General features: G+C 35.6%; 1 protein-coding gene across 5 annotated transcripts in view; it reads left to right on the top strand.

Moving 5' to 3' along the window:
* SHANK3 (SH3 and multiple ankyrin repeat domains 3) overlaps positions 1–12,192 on the top strand; it is a 7,266,504-nt gene that overhangs the window by 6,036,100 nt on the left and 1,218,212 nt on the right. The window lies entirely within an intron of this gene.

The following is a 12,192-nucleotide window of genomic DNA, read 5'->3' as shown; positions in this document are numbered from 1 at the left end:
GTAAGCTGTAGTGTGGGGTGTAGTTGTACATGATATATTTAAATACATCGAAACTATGAGTAACTTAAAATTGTCACTTTGTTGAAAATCCCTACAACTTTATCCAAAAATGATTGACACACAAATCTTGGGAACTGTTGCAATTTTAGATGGATATTGGAGTGGGTTCTCACGGCTGTAAAAATATCTGCAGTAAGTTACAGGGTTATGAATGAAAATAGTTAATTCATGCATTTCCAGTTTGCAACTACAAGGATGACCTGTCCCTTTCTAGACAAATGAGAGCATAGGATTTAGATGCACAGAGAAGTGCCATAAGCTTGTCTGTATTTTTACATTTATGCAGTGTATACATATATATATATATATATATATATATATATATATATATATATATATATATATATATATATGATCCCCTTCAGAAGCTTGAAGTTTCAGAACTTCAAAATTCAAAAGGCCGATTCCATAAGATTGAAGTTTTGAAACTTCGAACGTTTGGAATGGAGATTGCCATACAGCACGGAATGGGATATTTACCGTTTTCCTCACAGTAGTGCGAGCTTGGAGTTGGTATATTTCTTTAGCAGGGCGTGTGGGGGGTGTAAGGCAAAAAGGTAAAAAAAAATTGTTTTTGTTTTTTTTAGTTAGGAATTCGAAGTTTGAAAACATTGAAGTTTTGAAACTTTGAGCTTCTGAAGTAGATCTGTATATGTATGTGTGTATATGTGTGTATATATATATATATATATATATATATATATATATATATATGTGTGTGTGTGTGTGTGTGTGTGTGTGTGTGTGTGTGTGTGTGCATGTGTGGGTTTGTGCTCAACCCCACTTCCAAAGCATGTTAAATGTAAATGAATATCAGCATTGTGCTGTGCTACTGAGACTTACACATCTTAGTAGACATCTCTGGTCTCTTTATCAAAGTTGAATCTAGAATTCATCAAATGAATTCAACTAATATATCATGTCATCCTGCCCACTTTGTTAAGGCAGTGTTTTCCTAATTCTTTTGTGTGGCACCTCTCATGTCTAGATATTGTAATGTCAGGAAATAATGCTCAGGTTGGAATTCTGAAACAGTTTCAGAAGCAGTTTCATAATGGCAAAAACTAAATAAATTCAAAGGACTAAGAATTCATCCAGACGTGACCAATTTCTTCATTCTTTTAAGCGATGGCCATATTTTTATAGACATATTGCTTACCCAAATGATCCGACTTCTTGTAAGAACAATATAATCTAAATTTGATTTATCCCTTCTGACTTACTCTAAGTCCACAGGAAGAGGTTTGTCTTGTAGCAATTTCAGCATGCATGCCCTTTGTAACATTTAATTAAATCTCATTTCTGTTGATAATGACATGTTACGCTGTTGCTGTAACAAATGCCACGTACCATTTTCACACTCCACAAAGTAGATTATGCAGATGCCACTTTTGCAATGCCAAGGTTTAAATCCTTGGCTCTTGAAAGTAAAAATGAGAGGTTACTGAGAAGGCACTCTAAACTGAGGTAAGTACAGCTAAGTTATATCTGACAAGACAGCATAAGCATGAGTCCAGATAACCATCGCCAAAATAGTCAGAAGGTTGTGATTTCAGATTGTGCCTCGAGAGATAAGAATTTCTAACCACTGAAGTATTCTTAAATAGACTGCAAGTCATATGCAGGATTCTGTATATGGGCATATTATGATTCACTTTGTATTTTCCTTGTAGGATTCATATTTTCCAGGGGAGGAGCAGGAGAAAACGTATCAAGTATTACAAATCTATGAGTTATTTTCATGTGAAAACAAAATTTTAATTAGAAAGTAGCATCTGCAGGTTGAGTTGCATTTATATGGGACTGCCCCCTGCTTTGTAAATGCCATAGTAAGCTAAGCAAAGGCAATTAAGAGAGTGTAATTACATTTAATGCCCAAATCAGCTTAAGATGCATAAAATGCAGAGTGTACTGGATCATTTCCAACTGAATAATCACAGGGGAATTTCTAACAGAAAGGTAGTATACTTGTGAATTTCTGTATGTGTGTATGACTGACGCCGAAGAAATCCCTGGAACTAGCAATACATAAACTAAACTCAAATTTTGAGAAAATAATTAATTATGAGCCTTTGTACACAGATAGCAAGAGAACCTCACATATGAAAAACAGAACAGAAAATTCTTGGACCAGAAATAGCCAATAACAAGGAGCTACACAGTTCCACCCATTATTAGGAAAAGGGGGAATAATCGTGGTCTAGCACACGGTAATGTTCACCTATTTATTCTGGTCTGGTACCTGTATAATTCATTGTCAAGCATATTTACGACAAGCCCACTTATATACCCAAGGGTGCTTGGGTTAACAAAGTGGCTAGAAGAGGTCCTACCGCTTGTATTTTGCTGTTTCCATAAACAATCAAATTAATGCAGCACACTATAAAAGTTATGCTAAAAGCAAGAAAAGGAGGGATGATAAAAAGAGAGTTAAGTCAAGTACTAGACTGAAACTTTTCAGTCAGAAAATGCTCTGAAAGAGATATGTTCTGTCTTATATGTAACAGCTGCAGGGGTGTTTAAATATCTAAAGCTATCTAACTCTAAAGACAGCTACAAGGCCTTCTAAAGAAATGAGGTCCATTATTGTATCAGATGTATTTCTAAGTGAGTTTCCCAGCTTCCCACTCTGATACTGAGGCTTTTGCTAATATCCTAATGAAAAAATTCAGCCATAATTTCATACTCCCCTTCCCAGACAGATGTTCTATCCACGACTAACCATTCCATTGATTTCCGAATAACTTTGGATAGGATTACATCTGTACTATCCAAAAGCAAAAATGCTAACTGCATGGCACCTGACAGTATTGCCTGCTATCTACTAGAAGGTGTCAAGCACCACGTAACCAAACCCCTAATAAATTTTTGCTCTGAGACTTGAGGGCTGATTATGTTATTTGGGTCATTAAGTTTCTTAGGTTGCAAACTGGCTAATTTATGAAGTGTTACAAGGATCATAATATTTGGGGGAGGTGCTGATAATTAGCTTATTTGCCATGACCCAATTACAGAGATCAATGGAGCATGTTTGTAGGTTGTTTTTTTAGGGAATGGCATGATATGTTTAATCTAGTAATTTAATATAATTAGCATAAAGAATACGATTGAGAGAGGGGGAGGTTTAAGTAGATGCAATTTATGAATAAGAAGAAAGGCAGTGAGCCTAAACAGATCCCTGCAGTACTCCTGAACTGAGAATAGAGTTAATTGAGAAATAGTTGTTATGGTATACTTGAAAAGTGCTATCCTTCAGATAGTTTTGAAACCATATGACTAATCTATCCCCAAAGTTAAGCTTAGCCATCTTACTTAGTAGGAGACTGTGACTGACTGTCTCAAATGCTGAAGTCATATCAATGAAGATTCCAGCTGTGATATGACCTTCATTTAAGTTGTTGTAGATGGAATCAGTAACTGAAAATAAGGCAGCGGTAATGCAGAAAGCATGACAAAAGCCATATTGATTATCTCATAGTGAGTAGTTTATATAGTAGTTTTTTGAAATATTTTGGGGAGCAGGCACAGCTGAATATTGGGATACTCCTTTACTTCAATAGAAGTTGAGCACTTTGGTATGGACATGAAGACAGAAAGTAGAAATTTATGACGTACAATACCTATGCTTAGTGAGGGATTGAATGTATAGATAAGTAGTTTACTTTTCTCAGCATTAAGCTTGAGAAAAATAGGGTAAAGTTCAACAAACTAGGACTTGAACCTTGAGGAGTTTAGTTTAAGTAAATGAGGTTTTGTTTCACTCCCTATTATGGCCAAGAAATGGAAAAGTAGCTGCAAATAAGGTGGGGTGTTCAACAATTGATGGGGAAGGAGTAATTTCTTTTAAACAGGAGGTAGGGCATTGTCTGTAGTTTTTTTTTTTTTGAATAATTTAATAAAGGGACTGTAGACTTTTTGGTGGTAGTTTTAATGCTAAGTTGTCCTGTAAGATATTTAATTTCTTTACAGAATAGCTTTGGGATGGAGGAAACTTGAGGTTTGTTTCTGCTTTAAGTATAAAGTTTTAGCTGGCTAATGCAAACTGGGTGCAATTTTCAGACTGGATACCCAGGTACCTCATTAATGCCTTGACCAGACCAATGCATAGTATGCCAGCCCCAAGCTCATCTTAAGTTTCAGAAAAATGCAGCATAGTTATTTATGGGAAAGACATACAATACAACCAAAAATAGCTGCCAAAGATGCCAAACAATAAAAAAGCCAGTAAATCTAAAAGCAAAGTAAAATCTTTTATTCAAGCAGTACAGAAACTCTGGCATCTCAGCTGTAAAGTCTTCAATGACTAAAAAAGTAAAACCAAACAGCACATAAATACTAGTATAAATAAGATAATAGATGCGCCTGAACAAATTAAACAATTAAGCAATTAAATTAAAAATCTCCAGTTACATTATACATTCAGGTCAAAAGGTATTAAGGTGCCATATTTCAAAATAAAAATCGATTATTTTTATAAAAAGTTTAGTTTTAATACTTGCATTGTCTTCATATTTAAAGATCACATTTTCTGAAACAGTAGCCTGTAAACCATCCAGATCATTGTTATCATGTGATTTAAAGTGCAGTCCAATAGGGCTCTCCACTCTCAGTGTCTTAATATCTCTAACATGCTCCTGCAACCTCAGCTTAAAAGCTCTCTTGCTCTCTCCCACTTCTTTAACTACTGTGTATAGTGCATAACTCCAATTACTCCTTGAAGGATTTACAGCCGAGGCACTAGAGTTTCTGTACTGCTTGAATAAAAAGGTTTTACTTTGCTTTCTTTTTTTTTGTTTGATATCTATGGAAAAGATACTGCTACCTTTTTTATCACATTGATACTACCCCCCTATCAAAACACATACAATTACCAAGAACTAGATCACCCATGTTGATAACAATCTTTCTTTTTGATCAGTACATCTTGGTTGTGCTTAAGAAGTCATACTCTGCTCAGTTGATCTATAGCAGTATATTTTTCAAGTCTCACTCTGTCTTGTTTCCTCTGTACACTTCCTTTATTAGATCAATCCTTAAATATGATGCCCTTTTTGAAATGTACCTCACAAAGCACCTTGACCAACCTGTAAGTCCTTAAAGGATTCTGATCACAAAAATTTCTGGATTATATAATCTAATCCACCCCAAAAGACTAAAAACCCTATCATTCTGCTCTGTCTCATGTAGACTCCTTGAGGTGATCTCTGTTCAGCTCTTCAAGCATTGAAAGTCCTCCACATTTGCATACCACTAGTCTGACTAACATTTTGTACCAAAGACTACGTCCTGTACTGCAAGATCATCAGCACCTGCAAACACGACACATTCATGACCAGTACATTCCCTGACTTTAAAATACATTCCCTCTACACATCAAACAAAGTAACACCCTGTCTATTCTTGTCTATTTTCAAAACCAGACTTGATTGTAGGAAAGGCAATAATTCATGTCTATGTAAAGTCTATGAGTTTATCTGGTAGGCTAATACCCTTTCTTATTTAAATGTCAAACAGGTAAGTGAAATGATCTACCTGTACCTTTCCCACAGGGATTAGGTTGAAAGGAGACTGGTTATAAATTCATATGCAGACAAGAAGCAAAGAAGTGCAACTTTAAAAGACACTTAATAACACAAATATCAAGGGTTCAATAGCAACAGCATCTTGCACATTGTAGGACCCTTTTATTTTTAGTTTAGTTTACTTTATATATTTGTTAACTGGTGAGCCCACTAGACAAAAGCAACCCTATTCAAGTGGGATCTAGGAGCACTGCCTACTCAATACAAAGGGTTGTCTACATCAAGTCGGGTCTATATTAGTTCATCGAAACTCCAGTTCTGTGAATATCTGTTCATTGACCCTTACTCACAAATGTCCTTTTGTCAGACATTCAGATCAGTGAACTTTTCCCTAGGGTACTGAGTTAGTTGGCCAACATGTGGAAATTTGCCCATTTCTCAGATGTAGTGGGATCTCAGAGTTGGTATATATAAGTAGAGGAGTGGGGTGCACAGCCCTCCACAAGGGGAGATGTAGGGAGCGTAGTCGCCTACTTTGGTGGGTTTGTTATACTGCAGTGTGCATCACTTGGTATCTTGGTCTACTAAATTAATTACCTGGGAAAACATTCTCTGATTTGTGTGTTCAGTAAAAGGATAGTTCACTGAATAGGGGTTGATGAATAGGTATTCTTGGAATTGGAGTTTCAATGAAATAATATATATCCCATAAAGTCAATGCCATACTTAGCCTTAAAAGTTATATCAGGCATTACCTAGTGCCATACAACCACCTCTACAGAATGGTCAGGTCATTATAATGAAAACTAGAGTGTACAAGAAGCAGACATTAGTACTGTAGTAGACATGGTGTCTACACAGCAGATAAAACTAGAATGGCTCATGGTTTTAATCTACCAAATAAAACAGGAATAATTTAATAAGGATCCAGTGTGTCAGGGTGACCAAGACATGTCTCACTAAGTAAATAAACCGATGGAGAGTAAATGAGCAAGATTATGAACTATAATTGTGTTCTATGTTACATGCTGACATGTTCTCCTACTTAGCAGGAAGCCCATAAAATTATTCTAGAAATCCAGGAGCTCTGTGGAGCTTCTGTCACATTTAAAATTATTCCTATTTAGTGATCACAATACTGAAAAATGGCAAAAAGTACCAAAGTACCTTTTTTTAATAAGAAGTCATTGTAAGTGAACCTTTCTGTGTTCAAAATGTTTAGCTCTAAATAATAAATAAATGTACTTGTGGCATGATAAAACTGTATCTCAAAAATTGCTCTTAACTGATGATAAAGATATGGGTTGAGATTCTGAATTTGGATGACTGGAAAATTCTAAATTAGCATCCTAACTATATTTTGTATATGCATCAGGGTTATTATAAAATGACTGATTGATACAAAATGTTGCAGAATGATACGTTCAGTTTAAATAATTAGAAATAAGAATAAAATATGACTGGAGCCAGCTACTAAAAAAGCACATTTTCAAAAGCTCTAAGCAAATTTTGGTAACATACAAAAATTCAGAACTAACAAATAGATAAGATAATTAACACACAAAGTCAAAATGGGGTATTTAGAATGTGTGTGAATTTAAAGATACTAAAACTATCATATGAAAATAAATAATGGGTTAGGAGGGTGGCCTAATGGTTAAGGTGTTTGCCTTATAAACACAAGATGCAGGGTTTGAGTCTCACAAGGGATAATTGGCTAGGCTTAAAATGGCTTGCAAGGGCAGTTAGCCTAGTACTAATCTATGAATCTAATCTATTTATAAGAAAATGCAAGTGCTGGATCCTTGCTGGCTGTATTTAAATGACTGATATGTGATCCCAAGGGGATCTCTTCAGAATTAAAACTGCCATCTTTTAAAAGGATGAAGATGCAAAGTAAAATATCAAAATCTGATTATGATTTAAAACTCCTAGAAAGAGATGCCCCTTTACCCTTGGAGTATGCATCCTTAGAATTAGACTACTTATGCTAAAGATGCATGGGGAGTCAAGGAGTTTATACCTCTCAACCTTTTAACACAAGAAATCTGGACAGACCCTAAAATAATGGGGAGACAAAGACCCCAAAATATGCACTTAGAAAGGTGTTAGAGCAACAGGTTTTACTTTAGCATGCATTTTCTGAAGAATATGAAGTCTGAAATTCAAATGTATGTTACTATTTAGTGACTTCACTCCTCAGTAATTTGCCCAAAAAGCACAAAATATGATAGTCTAAAATCTGAGGCCAAAATGTGGACTTTCTGCAAAAATCTGGACAGTTGAGGTATATATAGTTTTATAGATTTTTGGTTTATGTTTTAGTTTCAGTGATTCTTTTGATATTTGACTTTCTTTTTCAATCCTTTTGAAAGTCAGCATTACTAGCAATAAGTGTCTGAATGGGAAGTGATCCCAGATGTTTTCATTAGAAAATCATTAAGATTATTTTTATCCCACATAGTCTCGTCTGCAAGTAGATAAAAAACATGAAAACAGAAAATGCAATTTCACTAATGAGAAAGCTGAAAACAAAAAGTAGCAATGATCAGGAATATTAATAACCCCTTCCTCAAGCAGTTCACCAACTTTATTATATCAGTGTTTGGACTGCTCCTGAAATTGTGTTCATACTTTTTTCTTCAGTGAATGCAAGAATTAACCATTTGGCAGCAAATGATATCTTTATTTTATCTTAGTTTTAATCTGTTAACATGATAGAAGCTGAATTCTATATTGGTACTTCATACTACCAGACATGGTTCTGTATTTGCATTTCATATAAGCTTCACAGTTATCATTCAGGCTTTAATTGAATTCATTTAATTTTAATGATTGTATCAAAAGATTTTTAAAGCAACAAACTCTATGTAATATACAAGGATAATACAAGTACCTATAAATGCTGCCCATTTTGATGACACTCGTTAATCTGTGCCAATAGGACTGAAAAATGGTCTTTCGTATTAGAGATAGCAATCTATCTAACAAGGTTGTTGAGGCCAGGAATTCCACTTTTCCCAACCAACATACAGACAGTTTTGTAATTACAATAAAAAAGAAAAAAAAAATCTAGGGGTACTCTCCACTGTAGGAAGCATGCCCTTCCATGGAAAAAAAACTTTTATTTATTGCTTTGTTTACACCCACCTGTCAGTGTTGCAAGTGTCATCTTTACAAATATGATGACAGTATATTCTTGATGGACATTTGTAAATTCCTTTTTGAGTTTCTTGTTTCCTAATTTTAAATTCATTAACTATAGGGAGTTTACTGACAAAATGGAAAAAGAAAAAATGCAGTGGCTATATGTGATTAAGTACTAATAAATCAATGCCAGAGAAATACAGAGGCACAGTGCGTAGCATTGACACCTCACAGCAAGAGGCCCTCTGATTTGTTTCTTGGATGGAATGCTTTCTCCGTGGAATCTGTTGTCCCCCTTGTGTTTGCATTTGTTTTTTCTTGGTGCAGTGGTTTCCAGCCACATTTTTAAGAGTTGGGGTAGGGAATTGCTGACCAGGAATTGTCCATAGGTATGTGTGCTGTGCGAGTGTGTGAGATACAGAAGATGGTCTAGCAATCTACATCTGTTCCTTGCTTCTCACATAAATTCGGTTGGTGGAAGCTGTTCTTCAGATGACTACAGGAGTGAGATCCAGTTCAATAGCCAGTTTAATAGTGCTGGAATGGGAAATAACACCAGAAAATCATATACCCTGTAGTCTTACTTCATTTCCTTGGAAAGGGAGCGTGATATGAAGCTGTCAGTCCTCTGCTTAATTACAGTGATGCAATTGACATTTTGTGACTGAAAAGAGTCAGGCACCGTTTTTTATCACTGAATCGAGTATCTAGAGGAAAATATTGAAATTAAAAGAAGTAAAACTGAAGCATTTGGTACAACTGTATGTATGAATAACATATTCATATATCCATTGAATGCTGTTGTGTGATGGGTTAATGATCACTGCTTTGGGATAAATGTCCCTCCATCCAATACACATTGACCTCATAGTTGATTACAGTATTTAAATTGATAGAACACACTTGCTTATAGGTTTCACTGTTGTATGCAGTGTACATTTTGCAGTTTGAATGTGCTTCAAGCACTTGCTGATGTTTATTCAATGTAGTTACCTTTACAGATGCCATTTTTTATTTATTTGGTTTTCAGAGACTTTCTCACTGTAATGGTCAGTACTTATATGTATTCAATTCCATTAGAAGCATTGTAAGCTATCATTAACTGCAGAGTTAATTAGGAGGAACATAATATAATGGGACTTCAGGCCCATCGGACTTTTATTCCTAGACCTGGTTTTATTAGCAAAATCTGCAAAATGCATGTGTGTTTATTTGAAAACAGAACTTTAGTTTTTAATTCACACTTCATTCCCTTCATGCTAATGAAAAAATTGCATTTGTTATACCAAAATAAGTGCACCCTTCCCCTTGCATACTGTATGTTTCCATCGTATATTTTTGTGGCTCTATCTAAAAGGCACTCTTTGGAGAATTCCCATGTAGTCAGATCCTTTTTTCTGACTTGAATGTCCTTTGAATATCAAACAGATTTATACAAGATGCTTATGCTACAAATATATTAGAACTGTATGGCATCGGAATATCAAACTGATTTGTACAGATGCTTATGTTACAAATCTATTAGAACTGTATGGCATTTGAGTACCAAACTGATTTGTACAGATGCTTATATTACAAATGTATTAGAATTGTATGGCATTTGAATATCAAAATGTATTTGTAATGTTGTTAGTAGTGAAAAATGTATCAACGGTGGGTCTTGATGGACAGAAAGAAAATATACATGCAAGCAGTAACTGATTAAATGCATATAATTTAACCAAGAACACTGGAAGAGCAGTGGCTAACCAGTTAGCTTACTTTAAGAAAATAAGGGAAATGTAAATGATCTGTTAAACCATTAAAATGGCATCCCACAGTGATGAATAGGACCAAAGATGGTAGATCTGTTAGAAGCCATTGTTTATTAGCTTCAGTAAAAAGAGGTAAAGTGCTGCGATTTTTTCTTGGCCTCAGGCCTGCCGTAAACATTAGAAAAGCTCTAGTGCTGTGATTGTTTCTTGTCCTCAGGCCTGCCATAAACATTAGAAAAGCTCTAGATACACATTTTTTACATGTCTATGCTAAATTTGTCTCTCAATCTTAAAAGGGGAATCGTATGAGAACCTAGAGTTAGGTGACCAAATGAGGTCATTCTGCCAGCCCTAGAAATAATATTTTTTTAGATATTACAGGGAGTAATCTCAGAGTATTGAGTATTCTGTCTTGGGCTTGACAACAGGACCATTCACCACATCACCTGCCTTGCTATATTAAGTAAGTAGAAAATAGCAATTTTCCTAGATTCATTCAGAAAAATATAATGAAACTTAGTTTAGATATTGTTTTTCTTTGAGTCTGTCCATCAACATTATTGTTAATATTTCTTGTGATTTGAACTCTGTAGTTTACTGTAAATATATATTCAGTATTTTCATGTTCTTTCATTATTTATTATTAAACATATTTAATACTTCTATTGTGGCTAGTCCTTTTAGAAGATAAATAACCTTAGAGAGTGCTTACATTTATTTGGTGACACTGTGTGGACCACTCCTGAAGGCCCAGCTGTCTTAGTCAACAACTACCCTTTGTATTAGTATTAATATTACTCAGTGTAATTGGACAACCTTTGTTAAGGGCCTTAGAGTAGCTGATTGTGGAGTGCCCGGTGGCAGGGATAACTACCTTATATTCGGGATAGAAGGGGGCACAGCAGGTAAATCTCTGCCAGCATTTCCCAGGTGTCTGTGTGTGTGTGTGTGTGTGTGTGTGTGTGTGTGTGTGTGTGTGTGTGTGTATGAAATCAAATCTCAAAGAGTATGTGTCAGCTACTTCATCAGGGACATGAAGCACTGGGTTCACAGAGAGGGTGTTGGAGGACTTGGACTGAACACTCACCTGAGGACTTAACCCTATAAACTGTGCTAGTGGTGAGCCTTATTATGGCCCTGGTGTGAGACAGATATAAAGAAATCCAGACTGTTGGATGACTGTGTTCCCTATGTGCACTTAAGGAAAACTGTACTTTGTGCAGAGAGCTGCATCTGTCTGAAAATACTGTGTGTATCTATTTGTATTCCAAGTGAACATCCCTCTTCAGTGTCAGTGTTGAGGATTCAGGCTCCTTGATCACTGGTCCAGTGTGGGGATGTCACATATTGGCAGTACTGTTGGGCATCACAGTGGCTGTCATCAGCAATATGGACATTGCACCCATTTGTGGAACGTGAAGACTGCCTAGTTTCTGACCCAGTCACCACAGTTGATTTCTGCCAAATGTCTGTTTCTACTGGGTAAGTCACTATAACCTTCATGGAAAGAATTAACCATCACTCATTTCCCTCCTCACAGCTGGTTCTCCTATAAGCCTTTTATATTTTTGAAATTGTGGAATGGATTCAAAACAGGAATCAAAGAAGCAATTTTCCAAGTATCCTTCAAAGCAGTTAAATCAGTTTTCAAACATTAGGCCTGTTTTGCACTATAATCTAAACAAATAAATTGCTAGTTTTGCTAATGA

This window comes from Protopterus annectens, chromosome 11.part0 (genome assembly GCF_019279795.1).
Source record: "Protopterus annectens isolate FY-2018-M chromosome 11.part0, PAN1.0, whole genome shotgun sequence".
Classification (NCBI taxonomy): domain Eukaryota; kingdom Metazoa; phylum Chordata; order Ceratodontiformes; family Protopteridae; genus Protopterus; species Protopterus annectens.
Note: the sequence above shows the minus strand (reverse complement) of the source record. Positions and strands in the feature narration are given on the sequence as shown.